Raw genomic sequence first — 10,271 nt, forward strand, 5'->3', positions numbered from 1 at the left:
GCTGCTTCTAGAGATCTTCCTGTGGAAGTGAGGTTCAGACAGTGCTGGAGCTCCATCTCCATTACTAGAGAGCCAGACCAGCAATTCCTCACAAACTTGTGAAATCTTGTGGATGCCAAACAACAGAGCCTTAGCAACCACGCCAGAAGTTCACGCTGTGTCTCCTGACTGGAGGGTTCTGGGTAATGTTTACGTACTGCCTCTCCTCACTAATATATTGAACTTCGTCGGTCTCCGAATCTCATTAAGATGGATGACATGGCGGCAGCGCGCAGGAGCACTGATGATGAAAGTGGTTTCAGAGATGTGAGACATACTTTTATAATTAATTTTTCGGAGAACGTGCCATGTGGCGAAAAGCAAATTTATTAGGTTTTGAATGCATTGAAATGATCATCAAATATATTCTTCTTTTATCTTGCAGTTTTATAAGGATTTAAATACGTGTTTTATGAGGCCAGGTTCCAGCTTTTAATATTAGGATCAGCCGCCCCTGGACCCTTGTGGAGCTGGTCCTGTACTTTTTATGCTTGTTTATTTATTGAAGGACCTAATGATATGACTCTCAAATCCATTTCACAAGTATGTATCAGCGTGGTGCTAGCAAATGAAAGATAATTAAACTTTTAAGCACACAAGGTGCCGCTGGTATATAACACCCCACTGTGAAAGGTGGCCAAGAGGCAGTGCCAAATTAGTCAGCATGTGAAATGCGAAATCTCAGTCCCATCTTTTGAGGTAAGATAGGGGATGCACTATTATTATGTATTAGATTTGTTATTTTCACCATGTGAATGTTGATTTGGTTAATTTAATTAAAAAGAGAAAATAATAAATATATAATAAATAAATAAAATTAAATTTTTTCTAGTTTGATGATCATTTCAATCTGAAGAGAAAACAATAAATATAATACACATTATATAATATTCATTGGTTTACTGTTTTTTTCTCCAGTTTGATGTTGAATTAGATCATTTTAATAAAAAAGAAAACGAATAAATATATAATATTATTTGTTTGTTTGTTTATTTGTTTGATGTTAATTCGTTTAATTTGAATTCAAAATAAAAAATAATATAATACATAATGAATAATATTTATCCCTTTGCTTATTTTTCTCCAGTTTGGTGTTGAAGTAGTTGCATTTAATAAAAAAATAAAATAATAATTGGTTAATTTGAATAGAAAAATATAATATAAATAATCAAAAATATTTATATGTGTCTGCTTATTTATATATATAAATAAATAAATAAATATACATTATTATATAAATAAATATATAATGAATAATAATCCTATCTATCTATCTATCTATCTATCTGTCTGTCTGTCTGTCTGTCTTAAAAAAATCGAATTAACATGAAAAATGAAAATAATACATAAAATATAGTAAATAATATAATTATTTAGTTTCTTCAGTTTGATACAAAATTGGTTAATTGGTCGATCATTGTCATAATTTCTGTGTTTGAAATCTGGTCATTGATGTAGGTGAATTTCTGTGGAAAGTGTCTTTGAATGTATTAGTGGTCTTTGGCCTGTGGCCATACAGCATCACATACTCTTTGTTCTGGATGGCTACGGTGTGCTGGGCTTGAATATTTCTGCCTGAGCTCACCAATTATATGAGTGGAGAAAAGAGCACACTGGTGGCGCTGACTGGGCGTGAATGGAGCCCAGAGCTACCAGAGCTATACTGAAAAGAGAAAGGAAAGCGGGAAGAGAGAATACAGACTTTGTGTGGTGCATCGGTGAATGAGGCCACAGTTTGGTTGCCATGGATCAAAACCAGAGTTTTGTGATTGACCTTATACATATAAACAAAATGAAACAACTTTTGGACTTCTTTCAGTTCACACACATTCTTATTATTTTTATGATGAAAATTGGCGTGTTTCTGTTTGTTATAACATATAAAATTTCTGTTGTATTTATTATTGTATTGCAGAGTTTTTTTTAAATACATATTTTTATTTATTTATTTCTTAAAATAACGTCTTCAGTATCTGAGCTGTATTTTGTAATACAGGAATTATTCCTCTAGAGGGCACTAACAGTAACAGTACTGGTAAGCTTGTGAAGGATTTAAAAAAACGACTAAAGACACTTTCTACTGATACAAGCTAATGTTTAGTTGAATATGGGAGAAATAAAATTACTCTTATATTTTATTATTACAGTGTCTTATTATTTAAAGGAGCTTTATTTAAATGCATTTTTTAAGATGCCTATACAGAAGCAAGAAGTTTTCAACATTAATACTATTAAGAAATGTTTCTTGAGCAGCAGATCAGCATATATTAGAATGATTTCTGAAGGACCTTGTGACACTGATGACTGGAGTAATGATGCTGACAATTCAGCTGTGCATCACAGGAAAAAATTACATTTTAAAATATATAAAAATAGAAAACAATTATTTTAAATTATTTTACATATTGCTGTTTATTCATGGTATTTTCGATTAAATAAATGTTTGGTAAGCCTAATAGACTTTTCTCAACAACATTAAAAAATCGTATTTATTCATACATTTAGTAGTTGCAACACTGCAAAAAAAAAAAAAAAGAAAGAAATTTTTATAAAAAATGTGTTAAAATTAAGTTAGTTTCCTTTTTAATGGGAAAACAATAGTATTTTTCTTACCCTATATTGGCAGATATTTTTTTCTTGTTTTAAGCATGAAGTCATTTAATTTTGATACATTTTCAGAAAACAAGACTTAATATCTTGTCATTTTGCTTCTCAAGTGAATGTATCTTGATTTAAGAATATTCAGATATTTATACTGGAAAACAAGACAAAAAATACTATAAGTAAGAAAATCTTTTTTTGCAGTGTATATTTTGAACAGCTATATGTTCAGAGCTAGATATAAGTTTCATGCAATAAAGAGTTTGAGAGAGGTCTCTCTGGGTCATAATACTATACGTGAATCTAGGATTCACAACAATTATTCTGAATGAATTAAGTATGCAATGTGGCGAAATGGTGATTCTCATAGCATATTGCCACTCACAGAAAAAATACTGCTTCGCACTACTTAACACTCCAGTGTCAATGCTAAGAAGCTGCTTGTTTCAGTCTGACTTACAGATTACAGGCCAAACATTTTGAATCACTTCAAATGCAAGTCCTCAATGCCAGAAGTCACACAACACAGCTTTAAATGACATGTGTAAATTCACTGCATTGGCTTTCACACAGACTCTCAACTGCTTTTCTGCTTGTAAATAGGCTCTGTGACTTAAACTAAAGGACAGCTTTCCAATGCATCCTTGAGACCGCATGCATTTTATTGCCTTTATTTCTATACATATGGAGACAGAGATCACTTCTCTATGGTGGAATAACAGTAAAAGGATGCAGGGCTCTAATTAGCGAGGTGGCTTTTGATTCGTGCCACAGAATGGCTGGTGCAAATGCACAGGGAAAGAAGATTAGGCGGTTCGCTAGGTGACGTACGCCCAGGCCCTTTTTTGCCTACTGGAAGCCCCAGTCGTTGAGACTGAGGAGCCTTGGGGTGTTAAGGCAAGGGGTGCCAAAGGGGCTGTTGTATAGGGTGACAATAGAGCTCCCTGGGCCCAGACAGAGGATGTGATAGGGGAGCTAATGCACCCTCTTGGTGAAGGCCTTGGGTGCAAGAGGAGAAGAGAGGGAAGCCAATCCTTGTCTTTTTAACGTGCAGCACTCAAACTCAGTGCATACTGGGTAATGATTTATGGGTATATATTGTAATAGCTTCCAAATTACAAAAGTAACTGTACCCATAGAAAAGAAAAATCAGAAGTGAGATCTCTTTAACATCTCAAATATTTCTCATAGACAGAAATGAGTTTACTTTAAGATCGAATGGAGATTTTGAGTCTTCTGCTTCTCAAACTTGTCTCCTGAGACAAAAACTCTAACACTCTCACATTTCTCCTTTAAAGTTTTAGAAGAGACCTCATCATCATCAAACTCTGTGCTCAGATTTTTCTCCTTAGCTAGAGACACTGGATCTCTCATATTTGTATGCTCAAAAGTTTTGAAGAGATCTCAATAACATCACACATTGTGCTCAGGTTTCTCTCAGGAGACACGTTTGAGAAGCAGGAGACTCAAGCAAAAATCTCCATCTTTACCTCATTTCTGTCTAGGAGAAATATTTGAGACGTTAAAAGAGATCTCAATTTGATTTTTCTTCACCAACTTTTAAATTGTTGAAAATTCCAAACCTATATCAATAACAACACAGATGACCGATATCGTTGAAATCACTTTCAGAACATTTTTTTCCCAGTTGATTAATGATAAAATCATTGATAGCCAATCAAAATCCACCGATTTTAAAGAGCTCAAGCATTTAAAGCGGCAGACGACATAACTGCAGTGCATAGTTATGATACAGAACGTTATTGTCTGTTCCTGTGGATCTTTATAGTTATCGTTCTTAATGTGAACAAGCCTTTACTCTTTGTTATGGACTTGAATGATTCCTCGAACAGGCTTGTTGTGCTACTTTTCAATGGGTTATACTTACAGTTTTCACTTTGCATACAATAAAAAAAAGACAGCAGAATATCATATGCATATATATATATACAGTATATATATATATGACATTCTTTTTAGTACCGTTTGTGCGTTCTTCTGCCGATGCGAATGGAATAAAGTACTATATATGTTCTGACTGAGTTTTCTGCATTACTTATTCACATGCTGCTGCAACACTGCTACTTAACCTACAACACAAAACCTACAACGCTACAAGTGTAAACAAATGCCTGTTATTTTTAGGGTGTGTTTACACTTAATTTTTCTTGGTTCCTTTGGTCTGGGCCAAAAAAGAAAATGACACATTTAGCCCTAGTTGAACCTAAAGATACAAAACAAAAGGCATAAGGATATGGTCACAACCTGAGACAGTGCTTCTGATGCCTATGCTGAACTGTAATTGCCATCATAGCTCCTATGATGAGAAGAACCAGGTTTGCTTCAAAATGCTGTCCTTTTTAGGGTCGCATCTTGTGACATCACGTCCTGTTTTTTGTGGTCTTTGGTCTTTCATCCATGTTGTGATCATATTTCAGACGAACCGCACCAAAGTTCCACACCAGTATATATACAAATATAAACATGGGTCAAAACTGTGATAGGATGCCACCTTTGCAATAAGTCAGTTTGTGAAATTTCATCCTAGATATTCCATGGTCAACTGTAAGTGGTACTGTAAGCCATGAGTCAAAAGACCACTTAAAGTCACAGAGCGGGGTCACCGAGTGCTGAGGTGCGTGGTGCGTAAAAGTCGCCAACGCTCTGCTGATTCCATAGCTGAAATGTCCCAAACTTCCACTGGCATTATATCAGCATATAAAACAGTGCGGCGCGAGCTTCATGGAATGGGTTTCCATGGCCGAGCAGCTGCATGCAAGCCTCACATCACCACGTTCAATGCCAAGCGACGGATGGAGTGTGTAAAGCATGCCGCCACTGGACTCTGGAGCAGTGGAAACTCGTCCTGTGAAGTGATGATTCAGACTTCTGATGGGAGAACGTTACCTGCCAGTCTGTGTTGTACCAGCTTTAAAGTTGGGTAGAAGAGGGATTGTGGCATGGGAATGTTTTTCAGGGGTTGCGCTAGGCCCCTTACTTCCAGTGAAGGAAAATCTTATTGCTTCACCATACCAAGACATTTTGGCCAATGCTATGCTTCTAACTTTGTGGGAACAGTTTGAGGAAGGCCCTTTTGTCTATTCCAGGCTGACTGTGCCCCAGTGCACAAAGCAAGGTCCATAAAGACATGGTTGGATGAGTTTGGTGTGGAAGAACTTGACTGGCTCACACAGAGCCCTGACCTCAACCCCATCAAACACCTTTGGGATGAACTGAAATGGAGATTGCGAGCCAGGCTTTCTCGTCCAACATTAGTGCCTGACCTTACAAATGCTCTGCTCGATGAATGGACAAAAATGGCCACAAAAACACACCAAATTCTTGTGGAAAGCCTTCCAAGAAGAGTGGAAGCTATTATAGCTGCAAAGGGTGGACCAACTCTAGATTAAAGTCTATGTATTTAGAATGCAATGTCAGTGAAGTCCCTGTTGGTGTAATGGTCAGGTGTCCCAATACTTTTGTCCATGTTTTTTTTTCCATTGCATTACTTGCATTTCTTTTAGACCAGGGGTCTCACTTACCATGAAACTTTACCCATCCCTGAGCAAGTGAGTGTGAGTTAGTTAGTGCATATGCTGGGGCTGATTGTGAAGAGGAATGCCATTGAATTTGAACCTTTTTTTCACGCGCAAGCCTCTTTTGTGCTCTAGCTGAAGAAATCCATTGTGCAGCTGGACACTCTGAGAAAGAGGGAGCTCAGAGCCGTTGTCTGCAGATGCTTCTGCTCAGCCTCAGGGAGCTGAATGGGGTGAATAGCGTCGGAAACAGCCGTACCCAGGGAAAACAATACCACTGGGCAGCTTTGAAGATTAAGAAATTAGGGATGGGGAGGCTGGGGCATAAATACAAATGCTGTTTTATTGTATTGGATATGCATATGTTTGTGCACGAGTTGTACTTTTGAGGTCCTTTGTTGCGAACTCTCTAGCCTTCCGCATAGGTTCCCCAGTTTTTGTACATTGTGTAAATGGATTGAATATTCCAAAGCACTTCAGCTGGGATTGTTGAAATGTTCCAAATGTGAAACTCTCCTGATTCGCCGGTTTCCTTCCTCCAGTGCCGAATCAAAAGGAACGCAACAACTGGCCTTTACCTCACTGTTCTCCTGTTGCTAGGAAACCCTCGAGCACCGCTTGAGTTCCTTTTCTTTTTAAGGTCTACTCCACTCACCACATTTTCCTTTAATTGAAGACCGCTTACATATGAGAGGAAAACAATTAGTGCTTTGAATACTTTGTTTGCTGTTTGTCAGGGTCGTACTGCTCGCCGCCTAGCCTGCCTGGTGGCTCTGTTGTGATATAAGAACAGAGTCAATGTCTCATTTGAGCCGCTAAGTGCGTTTAATTGAAGGACTTAAACGCTCGTCACATCTGTAAGAGCTGGAGATGTAAACTTTCTCATTGCTGCACAACAGGCTTGTTTTCTCATTCAAATGCCTTTGTAGGCTTTTTATGGATGGTTAGTGCTTTTTCCTGTTCAGTCAGCTGCCATTCTGTGACACTGTAACCAAAATTAGCCACTCAGAGTGACTGAACAGACAGATTTTTCACTATTTTATTATAAATAAGGGCTCTTCAATGTTTTAGGTTCAACACATTATTTCTTCATATCAGGATCTGTTTTTCACTGCGTGATGTTTTGGCTGTCCATAAAATGAAAGAGAAAATAATTAACTGTACAACCACTACATCCAACAGTGACACCAGTGAATTGGAATGAATGGTCAAAAACAGATGAAAAGTCATATCAGAGGGACTCGTGGCACAGTGATTGGCTGACTACACTGTCATAGTGATAAATCCCGCCTCTCAGGTCTGAATCCATCAAACTGGTACAATTGAATAGACTGATTACAGAGGAAACGAGACACCACATTTGCTTACATCTGAATGAAAGTAAACTTGACATGACTTGAAATGATGGTGGTGTTTAATGCTCTCAGCTCAGTAAAATGAATGATTTATGACTAATGATTTGAAAAGGTGGCTAATAATAAAAAAGTTGATTTTACTCTTTTTGTAGTTTCTGATTATTTGACTTTTATTTTAGATGCAATATGAAAAAGGTTCAAAAATACAAAATAACGGGCTTATTTTATTTAAATGAATAGAATGTTAATATAAACTTTCTAAATGTCATACTTATTGTTGTCTATTTTGAATTATTATGACAATTTTAGTGTGAATAGTTTGTTTCTTGCCTGTAAAGCACTTTGAACTGCATTGATTTGTTCGGGAAAAGTGCTACATAAATATAATTTTATTGATTGATTTGATCGATTGATAAACATACCAAAACAATTATTGGTTTTAAAATTGTGATATATTTATTAAAATATTATTATTGATATATTCTATTTTTATATTATGTCTATTTATATATAAATTTGTATATTTTACACATTATATAAATATTATATTTTACATATACATGTATATTATTAAAGCAATAAGCCCCAAGAAGCCGTGGATTACAGTGAATTTATAACAGCTAAGGGGCGTTGCTAAGGGGCCCTTAGCTGTTATAAATTCACTTTATTACACGGCTCTGTGGAATACTTGATTCTGATTGGTCAGTCGCGACATTCCGAGGTATGTTATTGTTATCCCTTGATAACAACCAGTAAAAGCTAATAACACAGGCTCATCCGGGTAACAGCAGTCAGCGCTGTACTATTGCTTGAACTATTTTTTCTTGGTGGAAGCTTTGCGTTTGTTTAGCTAATAAAATATTAAAACTCGATTCAAAATGGTGTACAATTATTTAATTATGTCATCCTGGTATTGCGGACTCGCTCTCGTTTCATACAAACGCAGCTGCTGCCATTTTGCTACGATTGTTTTGTACGCTGTAATGGATTATAAGAGAACTAACAAACTGGTAAGGTTTTAAAACATTTTCGTCTTAATTCTTTTATTGCCTTAATTATTTTTGTGGTGAAATGTTGTGTAATAAGTGGTTTGACTGCACCGTTTCCCTTAAATGTCCGTCTAGTTTGAATTTGCCGCTTGCTCGCAACTGCTGTCTTCACAGAAGCTTTGCGTTCAATTATTTCAACTCAAATCAATATTTCGCGTCTAATTATTTACTTATGTGGCAAGTAGCCGTGTAATAAGCGGGATAATGTACATCCAGCCGGTTGTTATCTCAGAATAAACCCCGACACGAAGCGAATTCTCTACTTACCGCTTATTACACGGCTACTTGTAAATAATTAGACGCGAAATATTGATTTGAGTTGAAATATTTGAACGCAAAGCTTCCGTGAAGACAGCAGTTGCGAGCAAGCGGCAAATTCAAACTAGACGGACATTTAAATGAAACGGTGCAGTCACACCACTTATTACACAACATTTCACCACAAAAATAATAATAATAGTAAAAGAATTAAGACGAAAATGTTTTAAAACCTTACCAGTTTGTTAGTTCTCTTATAATCCATTACAGCGTACAAAACAATCGTAGCAAAATAGCAGCAGCTGCGTTTGTATGAAACGAGAGCGAGTCCGCGATACCAGGATGACATAATTAAATAATTGTACACCATTTTGAATCGAGTTTTAATATTTTATTAGCTAAACAAACACAAAGCTTCCACCAAGAAAAAACTGTTCCTGGCAAGAGTATAGCGCCGACTTCAGTTACCCCGGATGAGCCTGTCTTATCAGTTTTTACCGGTTGTTATCGAGGGATAACATACCTCGGAATGTCGCGACTGACCAATCAGAATCAAGTATTCCACAGAGCCGTGTAATAATTGCTTTTAGACAACATGAACAAAACAAGTTTAAACCAGAAACTGTGATTGATATAAAAAGTGCTTCAAATAAACGCTATGGTTGTTTTGCTTTTTTTCACTGAATAAAATGTGACAGAAATGTTAACAACATGCCCAAAACTTACATTTACCTTCATTATTAGTCATTATTTTCGTTTTTGCTGTGTTTTTGTGTTACCCAAACAGCTACAGCAAAAATATAATAATGTTTGTTTTAAAAGAGAATGGAGCTATTAAACTGCTGGAGTTTTCACTCCAAATGCTATAATTACTGTTATAGCCATTCTTTGTGTAAAAAAACTAACCCTCTCCCCTACATATTCTCTGCCTCTAAAATGGTTTAAGGTGCTTCATAATGCTTTCAGATCATATAAATTCTATATAATCTTTCCAAGGATAATGTTTTAGAAGAACTGACCCCCAAACATAACTTTAAGCAAGAGAAGCAATCATCATCGTGTTCCTTGTCTACCAATATGTAAACATTATGTTATTTGTGCCGAGTTGAATCCCTCTCCCTCACTCCCTGCAAGGCTCTGATAGTCTCTTGTGCTCGCTTTATGAGGTCAGATAGCGGGCTGTTGCTCTTGTAAAAACAGCTTCAATTATTCAGTGAAGTCAAGTTCTGGTTTATCTCCCATTTGTTCCCGGCCCTGAGAGGGATGGTGGGCGGGAGGGAGAGAGGGGCATTGTGGGCCATGTCCCTCTCAAAGCCTGCCTGCTATTGGAGTGTCTGTTCAACAGGGCTCCTGCCTCTAATTGCCTATTTGCAGCAGCTTCAGATATAAATAACTCAACAGCTGCTCCGAGTGGGTGGAGGAGAGACAACAGC

This window comes from Sinocyclocheilus rhinocerous, unplaced genomic scaffold (assembly GCF_001515625.1).
Source record: "Sinocyclocheilus rhinocerous isolate Xijiao unplaced genomic scaffold, SAMN03320098_v1.1 scaffold861, whole genome shotgun sequence".
NCBI classification, from domain to species: Eukaryota; Metazoa; Chordata; class Actinopteri; order Cypriniformes; family Cyprinidae; genus Sinocyclocheilus; species Sinocyclocheilus rhinocerous.